Genomic DNA, 14,364 nt, shown 5'->3' with positions numbered 1-14,364 from the left:
AATACCTAGAAACAAATGACAATGATAAAAGGATGACCCAAAAGCTATGGGATGCAGCAAAAGCAGTTCTAGGAGGGAAGTTTATAGCAATACAATCTTACCTTAAGAAACAACAAACATCTTAAATAAACAAACTAATCTTACACCTAAAGCAATTAGAGAAAGAAGAAGAAGAAAACCCAAAGTTTGCAGACGGAAAGAAATCATAAATTTCAGATGAGAAATAAATGAAAAAGAAATGAAGGAAAAAATAGCAAAGATCAATAAAACTAAAAGCTGGTTCTTTGAGAAGATAAACAAAATTGAAAAACCATTAGCCAGACTCATCAAGAAAAAGGAGAAGACTCAAATCAATAGAATAAGAAATGAAAAAGAACAAGTAACAACTTACACTGCAGAAATACAAAGGATCATGAGCGATTATTACAAGCAATTATATGCCAATAAAATGGATAACCTGGAAGAAATGGACAAATTCTTAGAAAAGCACAACCTTCTGAGACTGAACCAGGAAGAAATAGAAAATATAAACAGACCAATCACAAGCAGTGAAATTGAAACTGTAATTAAAAATCTTCCAACAAACAAAAGCCCAGGACCAGATGGCTTCACAGGCGAATTCTATCAAACATTTAGAGAGGAGGTCACACCTATCCTTCTCAAACTCTTCCAAGATATAGCAGAGGGAAGAACACTCCCAAAATCATTCTAAGAGGCCACAATCACCTTGATACCAAAACCAGACAAAGATGTCACAAAGAAAGAAAACTACAGGCCAATAACACTGATGAACATAGATGCAAAAAACTTCAACAAAATACTAGCAAGGAGTATCCAACAGCACATTAAAAGGATCATACACCACGATCAAGGGGGGTTTATCCCAGGAATGCAAGGATTGTTCAATATATGCAAATCAATCAATGTGATACACCATATTAACAAATTGAAGGAGAAAAACCATATGATCATCTCAATAGATTTAGAGAAAGCTTTCGACAAAATTCAATTCATGTTAAAAACACTCCAGAAAGTAGGCATAGAGGGAACTTTTCTAAACATAATAAGGGCCATATATGACAAAACCACAGCCAACATCATCCTCAATGGTGAAAAGCTGAAACCATTTCCACTAAGATCAGGAAAAGACAAGGTTGCCCACTCTCACCATTATTATTCAACATTGTTTTGGAAGTTTTAGCCACAGCAATCAGAGAAGAAATAGAAATAATAGGAATCCAAATGGAAAAGAAGAAGTACAGCTGTCACTGTTTGCAGATGACATGATACTATACATGGAGAATCCTAAAGATGCTACCAGAAAACTACTAGAGATAATCAATGAATTTGGTAAAGTTGCAGGATACAAAATTAATGCACAGAAATCTCCTGCATTCCTATACACTAGTGATGAAAAATCTGAAAGAGAAAATAAGGAAGCACTCCCATTTACCATTGCAACAAAAAGAATAAAATACCTAGGAATAAACCTACCTAAGGAGACAAAAGACCTGTATGCAGAAAACTATAAGACACTGATGAAAGAAATTAAAGATGCTACAAACAGATGGAGAGATATACCATATTCTTGGATTGGAAGAAGCAACATTGTGAAAAGACTATACTAACCAAAGCAATCTACAGATTCAATGCAATCCTTATCAAACTACCACTGGTATTTTTCACAGAACTTGAACAAAAAGTTTTGCCATTTCTTTGGAAACACAAAAGACCCCAAATAGCCAAAGCAATCTTGAGAAAGAAAAACAGAGCTAGAGGAATCAGTCTCCCAGGTTTCAGACTATACTACAAAGCTAAAGTAATCAAGACAGTATGGTACTGGCATAAAAACAGAAATATATATCAGTGGAACAGGATAGAAAGCCCAGAGATAAACCAACGCACATATGGTCACCTTATCTTTGATGAAGGAGGCAAGAATATACAATGGAGAAAAGACAGACACTTCAATAAGTGGTGCTGGGAAAACTGAACAGCTACATGTAAAAGAATGAAATTAGAACACTCCCTAACACCATACACAAAAATAAACTCAAGATGGATTAAAGACCTAAATGTAAGGCCAGACACTATAAAACTCTTAGAGGAAAACATAGGCAGAACACTGTATGACATAAATCACAGCAAGATCCTTTTTGACCCACCTCTAGAGAAATGGAAATAAAAATAAACAAATGGTACCTAATGAAACATAAAAGCTTTTGCACAGCAAAGGAAACCATAAACAAGACGAAAAGACAGGCCTCAGAATGGGAGAAAATATTTGCAAATGAAACAACTGACAAAGGATTAATCCCCAAAATTTACAAGCATCTCATGCAGCTCAATATCAAAAAAACAAACAACCCAATCCAAAAATAGGCAGAAGACCTAAAGAGACATTTCTCCAAAGAAGATATACAGAGGGCCAAAAAACACATGAAAGGATGCTCAACATCACTAATCATTAGAGAAATGCAAATCAAAACTACAATGAGGTATCACCTCACACCAGTGAGAATGGCCATCATCAAAAAGTCTACAAACAATAAATGCTGGAGAGGGTGTGGAGAAAAGGGAACTCTCTTGCACTGTTGGTGGGAATGTAAATTGATACAGCCACTATGGAGAACAGTAGGGAGGTTCCTTAAAAAACTAAAAATAGAACTACCATACAGCCTAGCAATCTCACTACTGGGCATATACCCTGAGAAAACCATAATTCAAAATGAGTCATCTACCTCAATGTTCATTGCAGCTCTATTTACAACAGCCAGGACATGGAGGCAACCTAAGTGTCCATTGACAGATGAATGGATAAAGAAGATGTGGCACATATATACAATGGAATATTAGTCAGCCATAGAAAGAAATGAAATTGAGTTATTTGTAGTGAGGTGGATGGACCTAGAGTCTTTCATACAGAGTGAAGTAAGTCAGAAAGAGAAAAACACATACCGTACACTAACACATATATATGGAATCTAAAAAAAAACCAAAACGGTTATGAAGTACCTAGGGGCAGGACAGGAATAAAGACACAGACCTGCTAGAGAATGGACTTGAGGATACGGGGAAGGGGAAGTGTAAGCTGGGACAACGTGAGAGAGTTGCATGGACAAATATACGCTGCTAAATGTAAAATCAATAGCTAGTGGGAAGCAGCTGCATAGCACAGGGAAGTCAGCTCGGTGCTTTGTGACCACATAGTAGGGTGGGATAGGGAGGGTGGGAGTGAGGGAGATGCAAGAGGGAAGAGATATGGGGTTATATGTATATGTATAGCTGGTTCACTTTGTTATAAAGCAGAAAGTAACACACCATTGTAAAACAATGTTACTCCAATTAAGATGTAAAATAAAATAAAATTGAGATATAATTGACCTATAAAATAAAAAAATAAGAAAGACACCAGGCAGAAGGACCCTTGTTGGGGACTAACTCAGGAGGGTCAGTAACAATTGCAAAACATTTCAAACTCCTTCCCAAAGTGACTGAGAAGTAAGCCTGGAAGTTTTGTTGTAAGCCCTCCTCTAAGCGTTTTAAATTTGTAAAAACATTGTATGCTTCCTCAGTGTTGTTTCAGATTCTTGGCAGGCATGGCTGGGTTAATCTAAAAGGTACCAGGGCTTCCCTGGTGGCGCAGTGGTTGAGAGTCCGCCTGCCGATGCAGGGGACGCGGGTTCGTGCCCCGGTCCGGGAAGATCCCACATGCCGCGGAGCGGCTGGGCCCGTGAGCCATGGCCGCTGAGCCTGTGCGTCCGGAGCCTGTGCTCCGCAACGGGAGAGGCCACAACAGTGAGAGGCCCGCGTACCACCAAAAAAAATACAAAAACAAAAACAAAAAAAAAAATAAAATAAAAAGTACCCAAACCATCGCAGTTACCCTCCCTGAAAAGAATCCCCTAGTGATTGACTGATAACCAGGGAATGCCATAGACAGACAGCAGCACACTCTGCACAGGTCATCTGGTATGAGGCGAGGCAGGGTGGGATGTAAATGAAAGTGAACAAAAAGGCAAGGAGGGTAAATTAAAGTGCATCAAGGCATTGGTACAAGAAAGCGCTGAGGCAGTGCTCTCTAATACTAAAGGTTGTCAGGGAACATAGAGAGTAAGCTACCTTTCTAAATCCACACCAAAAGGCAGGGGGGAATGTTTATAATTCTGTTCAGGATAAAATAGTCAAAGGAGAAAAGAGGCAAGGACGCAGCAAAATGCACGCAGATGAGGTCCACTTAGATCAAAGGGTTGTAAAGGGTGTTCACAGTGAAATGCTTGTGAGGAAGCTCAGGCTTTCAGGGAGGCAGGAAGGATCACCAGATTCTCACCCCTGGTGAGGTTACACAGTGACACTGAGGTGAAAAGAAAGTGGCCAGCTTAGATTTTATAAGAAAATGTGAAAATTGCCTGAATCATAGCAAAACTGTCACTCATGCCTTTGTAGAATACACAGATGAGCATGTGGTCAAGAAATCTCAAACCTGGGCTTCCCTGGTGGCACAATGGTTAAGAATCCTCCTGCCAATGCAGGGGACACAGGTTCGAGTCCTGGTCTGGGATGATCCCACATGCCACGGAGCAACTAAGCCCATGCACCACAACTACTGAGCCCACGTGCTACAACTACTGAAGCCCACGCGCCTACAGCCCGTGCTCTGCAACAAGAGAAGCCACTGCAATAAGCCCGCGCACCACAACGAAGAGTAGCCCATGGTCGACGCAACTAAAGAAAGTCTGTGCGCAGCAACAAAGACCCAATGCAGCCAAAAATTAAAATAAAATTAATTAATTTAAAAACAAGAAAAGAAATCTCAAACCTGTCCACAGACGTGAAATATTTGGGGATGAAGGAAGCTCTGCTTTCACCAGGATGAAGCCTTGAGGCTCAACAAGCCATGTGTATATAAGTTTTTACTACCAGGTTAGGGCAGATGGGCAAATCAGACAGATCATTACAACCTGCCAGAAAATGGTGATGGCTAGAGTGTAGCCCCAAGACCCTGGCTTGAGTAGGTGCAAATCAGAAAAGCAGCTTGATTTTCTCCTGCCCCTCTGGGCTGCATGGAGCCCACAGCGGCTATGGGAATCTTAGAAGGAAGGCTCCAATTTGTGGGAACCAGTGGTGGCTCATGGGATGGTACTGAGGGTTCTGAGATGCCTCCTATAGGATTCAGACTTGCCCAATTACATTTAGGAAACTGAAGAATGTGCTGATAGAAGCCCATTTTTTTGTGTGCCTGAGAAGCCTCTAAGGAGAAAACCCATGTCAAAGAAGGAGTTATGTGTAATGAGCTCCACTAATCACAGAGAGTTATATGAAGGGTTCGATGGGGGTGTGTAAGCCCAACATGGTGGCTTTAATTCTGGTAAGTCCCAGGTGGACTCATGTTTGAGTCCTGGAGAGAGGAAGGAGATTGAGTAAAAATCTGAAAAGGGAGTTTAAAATTCAATAAGCCCTCAGCACGGCTTTGAGGCCACACTCCCAGAGTTATGACACAGCAAAAAAAAAAAAAAAAAAAAAGGTGTTTTCCCCTTTACCACAGCTTGCCCCACCCCACAGCAGTGGCTCCTCTGGGATTCCACGATCCACTAGTGCCTGGAGGAACTGGAAGGATACAGCAGTGCTACCTTTAATAGTTAAGTAGTTTGTGAGCACATGTGACACTGTCTCTGATGGAAAAAAATATTCAGGGCGCATTATAAGCAATTGAAGTTCTGTGAGAACAGAGGGACCAGGGCCTGTGTAATTGTGATTATTCTGTTATAATGAGACAATATCATGTTCTTGTTAATCATGTGGGCTCAGGAATCGAATGACCTGCATTCAAATCAGGTTCTGCACTAATTGGCTGTGTGACATGTGCAAACAATTCACCAACATGTCTGGGTCTCAGTTTTCACGTCTATTAAGGAGGGATAACAGCAAAACCTAACTCACAGAATTCTTGGGAGGATTAAATAAGTAAAAGGCTTGGAAGGGTTTCCAGCACATAAAAAGGGCTCAACAAATATTAGGTTTGTTTCTTGTGTTTTGACTAATAAGTGTACCCACTGGCTGGGGATTGCTAAGAAAATATGTGAAAGAAATAATTTCTTCACCAAAACCAGAAAAGATTTCTATCACTCACACCAAATCCTCTTCCACAATCAGTCTTGAGGGAGCTTCTGGGATCTCTACTAGGGTTCATTAATGCATATACAGGTACTTCCTGTTCCAGAAATCACATAAAGGAGCTTACAGTGAGATATATGATCTCTAAAATATTTTAAATAGGTTTAAATAAGGATAGGAGCATAAAATGGAACCAAGAAAGAGCTAAAAAAATACATACTTGCTAGCTGAGATATATAATAGAGATGTCAAATGTCCTCCAAGATAGACAGAATCCTGTTTTTGTTTTGTTTTCTTTTGTTTTAAAATAAGAAGAAGCAAATTTGTTTTTACATCTTTAATGGAGTATAATTGCTTTACAATGTTGTGTTCATTTCTGCTGTACAACAAAGTGAATCAGCTATATGTATACATATATACCCTCCCTCTTGAGCTTCCCTCCCATCCTCCCTATCCCACCCCTGCAGGTGGTCACAAAGCACCGAGCTGATCTCCCTGTGCTATGCAGCAGCGTCCCACTAGCTATCTATTTTACATTTAGTACTGTATATATGTCATTGCTACTGTCTCACTTCGTCCCAGCCTCCCCTTCTCCACCTGTGTCCTCAAGTCCATTCTCTACATCTGCATCTTTATTCCTGCCCTGCCACTAGGTTCATCAGTACCATTTTTCTAGATTCCATATATATGCATTAGCGTACAGTATTTGTTTTTTTCTTTCTGACTTACCTCACTCTATATGACAGACTCTTAGGTCCACCCACCTTACTACAAATAACTTCATTCCTTTTTATGGCTAAGTAATATTCCATTGTACATATGTGCCACATCTTCTTTATCCATTCATCTGTCGATGGACATTTAGGTTGCTTCCATGTCCTGGCTATTGTAAACAGTGTGGCAATAAACATTGTGGTACACGTATCTTTTTGAATTATGGTTTTCTCAGGGTATATGTCCAGTAGTGGGGTTGCTGAGTCATATGGTAATTCTATTTTTAGTTTTTTTGTTGTTGTTTGTTTGTTTGTTTGTTTTTGCGGTACGCAGGCCTCTCACTGCTGTGGCCTCTCCCGTTGCGGAGCACAGGCTCCAGACGCCCAGGCTCAGCAGCCATGGCTCACGGGCCCAGCCACTCCGCGGCATGTGGGATCTTCCCGGACCAGGGCACGAACCCATGTCCCCTGCATCGGCAGGTGGACTCTCAACCACTGTGCCACCAGGGAAGCCCTATTTTTAGTTTTTTAAAGGAACGTCCATACTGTTCTCCATAGTGGCTGTATCGATTTACATTCCCACCAACAGTGCAGGGGGTTTCCCTTTTCTCCACACCCTCTCCAGCATTTATTGTTTGTAGATTTTTTGATGATGGCCATTCTGACTAGTGTAAGGTGATATCTCTTTGAGGTTTTGACTTGCATTTCTCTAATGATTAGAGATGTTGAGCATCTTTACATGTGTTTTTTGGCAATCTGTATGTCTACTTTGGAGAAATGTCTATTTAGATCTTCTGCCCATTTTTGGATTGGGTTGTTTACTTTTTTGATATTGAGCTGTATAAGCTGCTTGTATGATTTAGAGATTAATCCCTTGTCAGTTACTTCATTTGCAAATATTTGAGGTTGTCTTTTTGTCTTGTTTATGGTTAGAATCCTATTTTGATGTGCCCTAATCTGGAAGGGATGATGCAATAGGGAAAATTGATATTAATGTTGCCCTTTTTATATTCCAAGTGCACAAATGTGATGGAGATAAGCATATAGGTGCTGTCCCACTATGCGGCCCATGTACAGAGCCCTATCAAAATATGAGAAGAAAGTAATGAACTCCAATTCTGTTTCTCTGCCTCAGTAACACTGTATGAAACCAACTCCTTGGGCCAACTTAAATATGGAAACCTAGGGAGTAAAAGACAAGCTTCAAGAAGCAATTAGTATGTGTGCTTATCAGAGGAGTCAAACACCTTCGTGTATTTTAAATACTCTTTTATATCATCTAGGAATGACTCATCAGTTGTCAATAGAAATCACTATACAAAGTGGATATATTAAAGAATTGTCATTAGAGTGTGTATAGGTTGCCATGCAAAAAATTTGTCCATAATGATCAAAGCCAGTTGGACAGTGTTGGATTATTAAAGCTGGGTAGCAATTTGGCAAACATAAAAAGATGTCCCCGGGGCTTCCCTGGTGGCTCAGTGGTTGAGAGTCTGCCTGCCAATGCAGGGAACACGGGTTCATGCCCTGGTCTGGGAAGATCCCACATGCCGCGGAGCGGCTGGGCCCGTGAGCCATGGCCACTGAGCCTGTGTGTCCAGAGCCTGTGCTCCACAACAGGAGAGGCCACAACAGTGAGAGGCCTGCGTACCTCAAAAAAAAAAAAAAAAAAGATGTCCCCTGAAACCTGAAAGAGGCAATATTATTTTACAATTTTAAAGAAAAAAGTATTTAAAACATGAAGCTTAATTTGCCTGGAGTATGTGATCATTCTCTCAGGAATATGGAAGAGACTGGAAGAGATGGGATAGTGACAAAACACAAATTCTCACTGTGTTTTAAGTATAATGAGTTTTATGCACATTGCCCGATGGATCTGAATTCAAAATTCAAATCAAATGCCGTCACAAAGTGGTTGGGAAGAGATTTGCAAATAAGCACTTTAATAACCATACCAGATCCTCAGTCTGTCTATTTAGCCAGACTTTCATCCTCTGCCTCCTCCACAAAGTATATGGGAAAATACAGACAGAGCATATCATCCCTACTGTTACCCCCAGACAGACCCTACTTTGAGTTTCTTTAACCCAATGACAGCTCCATTCTCAGACTCAGAGTCCTGTGCCTTCTATCCCAGCCATGTTTCTTACGTGAATCTTCTGTTTGCTCTCATAACCCTTCACCTGACTTACTATGATGTCCATCTGAATGTCCCTGGCTTCTGCTCCACCCTCCATGTAACTCATGTTATGCATTGTGACCACAGTGATCTAGAACCCTAGCTTTTTAAAGAGGCAGGTAAATTTACTGTCCATCTTTCTTACAGCAGATAGTGGAGCAGCACTGATTTATAAATTTGAGACAGAAGTAAAGAAATGAACTCCAATTCTGTTTTCCGGCCTCAGTGACACTCTATGAAACTAACTCCTTGGACCAACATAAGTATAGAAATTTAGGGAGTTAAAGGGAAGCTTAGAGAAGCAATTAGTATGGGTGCTGATCAGAGGATGTCTGTCTCTCTCACTGTGAAGTACAACATAAATATTGAAAGGAAGAAATACAAATAGTGCATCTCTTAACACCCTACTCTTTTTTTTCTTAAACATCTTTATTGGAGTATAATTGCTTTACAATGGTATATTAGTTTCTGCTTTATAACAAAGTGAATCAGCTATACATATACATATATCCCCATATCTCCTCCCTCTTACATCTCCCTCCCACCCTCCATATCCCACCCCTCTAGGTGGTCACAAAGCACCGAGCTGATCTCCCTGTGCTATGTAGCTCCTTCTCACTAGCTATCGATTTTACATTTGGTAGTATATATAAGTCCATGCCACTCTCTCACTTCGTCCCAACTTACCCTTCCCCCTCCCCGTGTCCTCAAGTCCATTCTCTGCATCTGTGTCTTTATTCCTGTCTTGCCCCTAGGTTCTTAAGAACCTTTTCTTTTTTACATTCCATATATATGTGTTAGCATACAGTATTTATTTTTCTCTTTCTGACTTACTTCACTCTGTATGACAGTCTCTAGGTCCATCCACCTCACTACAAATAACTCAATTTCACTTCTTTTTATGGCTGAGAAATATCCCATTGTATATATGTGCCATATCTTCTTTATCCATTCATCTGTCGATGGACACTTAGGTTGCTTCCATGTCCTGGTTATTGTAAATAGAGCTACAATAAACATTGTGGTACATGACTCTTTTTGAATTATGGTTTTCTCAGGATATATGCCCAGTAAGTGAGATTGCTGGGTCGTATGGTAGTTCTATTTTTAGTTTCTTAAGGAACGTCCATACTGTTCTCCATAGTGGCTGTATCAATTTACATTCCCACCAACAGTGCAAGAGGGTTCCCTTTTCTCCACACCCTCTCCAGCATTTATTGTTTGTAGATTTCTTGATGATGGCCATTCTGACTGTTGTGAGGTGATACCTCATTGTAGTTTTGATTTGCATTTCTCTAATGATTAGTGATGTTGAGCATCCTTTCATGTGTTTGTTGGCCATCTGTATATCTTCTTTGGAGAAATGTCTATTTAGGTCTTCTGTCCATTTTTGGATTGGGTTGTTTGTTTTTTTGATATTGAGCTGCATGAATTGCTTGTGAATTTTGGAGAATAATCTTTTGTCAGTTGCTTCATTTGCAAATATTTTCTCCCATTCTGAGGGTTGTGTTTTCATCTTCTTTATGGATTCCTTTGCTGTGCAAAAGCTTTTAAGTTTCATTTGGTCCCATTTGTTTATTTTTGCTTTTATTTCCATTCCTCTAGGAGGTGGGTCAAAAAGGATCTTGCTGTGATTTATGTCATACAGTGTTCTGCCTATGTTTTCCTCTAAGAGTTTTATAGTGTCTGGCCTTACATTTAGGTCTTTAATCCATCTTGAGTTTATTTTTGTGTATGGTGTTAGGAGTGTTCTAATTTCATTCTTTTACATGTAGTTGTCCAGTTTTCCCAGCACCACTTATTGAAGTGACTGTCTTTTCTCCATTGTATATCCTTGCTTCCTTTATCAAAAATAAGGTTACCGTATGTGCGTGGGTTTATCTCTGGGCTTTCTATCCTGTTCCATTGACCTATATTTCTGTTTTTGTGCTGGTACCACACTGTCTTGATTACTGTAGCTTTGTAGTGTAGTCTGAAGTCTGGAAGCCTGATTCCTCCAGCTCTGTTCTCTTTCTCAAGATTGCTTTAGCTATTCGGGGTCTTTTGTGTTTCCATACAAATTGTGAAATTTTTTGTTCAAGTTCTGTGAAAAATGTCAGTGGTTGTTTGATAGGGATTGCATTGAATCTGTAAATTGCTTTGGGTAGTATAGTCATTTTCACAATGTTGATTCTTCCAATCCAAGAACATGGTATATCTCTCCATCTGTTTGTAACATCTTTAGTTTTTTCATCAGTGTCTTACAGTTTTCTGCATACAGGTCTTTAGTCTCCTTAGGTAGGTTTATTCCTAGGTATTTTATTCTTTTTATCGCAAAGGTAAATGGGAATGTTTCCTTAATTTCTCTTTCAGATTTTTCATCATTAGTGAATAGAAATACAAGAGATTTCTGTGCATTAATTTTGTACCCTGCTACTTTACCAAATTCATTGATTAGCTCTAGTAGTTTTCTGGTAGCATCTTTAGGATTCTCTATGTATAGTATCATGTCATCTGCAAACAGTGACAGCTTTACTTCTTCTTTTCCGATTTGGATTCCTATTATTTCCTTTTCTTCTCTGACTGATGTGGCTAAAACTTCCAAAACTATGTTGCATAATAGTGGTGAGAGTGGACAACATGTCTTGTTCCTGATCTTAGAGGAAATAGTTTCAGTTTTTCACCACTGAGAATGATGTTGGCTGTGGGTTTGTCAAATATGGCCTTTATTATGTTGAGAAAAGTTCCCTCTATGCCTACCTTCTGGAGGGTTTTTTTCATAAATCAGTGTTGAATTTTTTCGAAAGCTTTTTCTGGATCTATTGAGATGATCATATGGTTTTTCTCCTTCAATTTGTTTATATGGTTTATCACATTGATTTGTAACGCCCTACTCTTGATCTGCAGTAGCTCAGTGATTTTCATGTCCCTGCATCTCCTGGATAACTTTATGGAAAACCCAACAAGGAGCCAACACAAGATGAATAATGGTTTAGTGACTCAGACAAGAACAAGATGTCTCTGAATAAAAGAAAACAGTGTGCTCCAACCACAGGAAATCAGAAGCAGGAATCATCATGAGAGCCAAAAGTCAGCCTTGAAGCAGCACATCTGCCAACCACCAAAAACTTTCCTCAGGTTGCTGCTGGATTAAACTAGTAGCTGTCCTGTGAGTAAAGACTCCTCTGTCTAAAGTATGCTATCTTCTCCGATCCCTTAAATAAGGTTTCCTTTTGATATATTGTTTAAGCATCGCTTTGCTTAATCATACCATTTCCTAAGCTTTGCTATGTGAGAGGACTATCTACCCATTGAGGGAGGGTCTGTGAATTCACAACAGTTTTTCAGCTCTTGGTATGTGGTTGTGGTACGTAATGCTGGCTTCCAGCCCAATATCCTTATCTCTCTTCCTGTATAAAGTTCAAAAGTTCAGTTTACCTGTCTTTGCTTTTACGAAAGACCTACATTAGTACGTATTTTCCCTAACCAGAAGAAATCCCAAGAGGACTTTGCTTTTATTAAAAAAGGGCTTCCCTGGTGGCGCAGTGGTTGAGAGTCCACCTGCCGATGCACGGGACACGGGTTCGTGCCCCGGTCCGAGAAGATCCCACATGCCGCGGAGCGGCTGGGCCCATGAGCCATGGCCGCTGAGCCTGCACGTCCGGAACCTGTGCTCCGCAACGGGAGAGGCCACAACAGTGCAAGGCCCGCGTACAGGAAAAAAAAAAAAAAAAAAAAAGGCAGTTAGTGGCAGAGCCTGCATTGGAACCATGGAGAATCAGAGGACTCTCCTAAAATGAGACACAGTAACACTATTGTATCTGAGTCATCAAAGGTAGCAGGATGGCCAGGGACACAAATCTATAAATTCATATTTGTTAGCTAACAATATTTCTCATCTCTGAAGCCCTTGACATTGGAGTGAATTTTACAGTTTTATAAAAGTGTTTGACTTCTAATTGCAATTATTAGACATGTGTCACCAGCATTTTTAATAAGACATAAAATGCTAAAGACATGGAATATATCAAACAAGAAGTCTCAGGGATGAATAAGAAAACAAAGCAAGAAGCTGAGTACTGGGTAGCTGGGTACCAAAGTCAATTTAGAAGCAATAAAAGCCCTGTCAAGACCTGGAGAAAGTTCCCTGTCATCAACCATGCCACTGGGATGGGGGTGGAAAGGACCTATAACACCAGGGCTTGCATCTGGTGGTGACTCTCACAGACAGTCCATCCTTGGCACACTCCTCTCCTTCCTCCTTCCCCCACCTTTGTTCATTTCCTGATATTATTCGTGTAAGAGTCTCTTTCTTTGGCTAAATTGGGAGGTCAGAGGTGATGTCTTCTTCATTTTCATGTGCCCCACTGTACCTTGTGCCCAGCACACTGCCTTGAACATACTAAGCTCCCAGATTTTTAGAATATTGAAAGCAGAAAGGGTTTTATAAAATATCTAGTCCAATTTTTTGAAAATTGTTTTAAAGCAATAAATCTATATTAAATATAGATTTATAAAACAGATGTTTTTAAAAAGAGATGTTTCGGCTGAAGAGGAAGCAAAGGAGGGGAGAGCAGACAAAGGTCAACGAGCAATAATCTCTTTCCTGTTCCTCTTGCAGCACCTCAGCGATCATAGTTTGGAAACTACTGATGCAGTGCAACCCCTTCATTTTCTAAATGGAGACATTCCTTAAAATTTTATACACTGAACTGACATATCCAAGGCAGGGCTGGTGAGCTGCAACTGTTGGGATCACCATATTCCCCTTGTGGGGATATCAGTTCTATCCAAGTGACTAGGGTGAGGATATGAGGAGCACAGAATCTGTGTAGACTCTGGAAACACACACCTTCTTCTTTCCTAGTCTACTTGTTTGGAGGAGACCCTCGTTAGGGATGAGAAACAATATCCATTCTGCCTATACTGGTTCTGCTCAGTCTATAGTCTTTCTGGAATAAGTTAAGCAGCTTGCCTCTGTCAGGAGAAATGTGTTGGGGCAGGGAGAGCACTGAGGTACTGCGCACCTAGCCTCGTTCATCAAGGGCCATTCATGGGCCTCTCCTTGCTTACCACATTCGTTCCAAGGCAGTTAGCGGAGGGCCTAAGGGCTATTCTGAAAGACCTGTTTAACACTCTTTGAGTTTGATGGGGATCCACAGACCACATAGAAGGTTAATCATTTAGTGTATTGCGTGCAACTAACACACCTAGCAACATTTGAAAGTGAAAGACAGATTAATAATAAGTGAATGAGATCATTTCAAAGAGGGACAGGTGTTCTAAAGAAAATAAAACAGAAGGATGGTGTTTCAGACAGAATGAGTGCAGTTATGTTGCAATAACCAACAAACTCCAAATCTCAGTGTCCTAAAACAA

Source organism: Delphinus delphis, chromosome 4, assembly GCF_949987515.2.
Source record: "Delphinus delphis chromosome 4, mDelDel1.2, whole genome shotgun sequence".
Taxonomy (NCBI): Eukaryota; Metazoa; Chordata; class Mammalia; order Artiodactyla; family Delphinidae; genus Delphinus; species Delphinus delphis.
Note: the sequence above shows the minus strand (reverse complement) of the source record.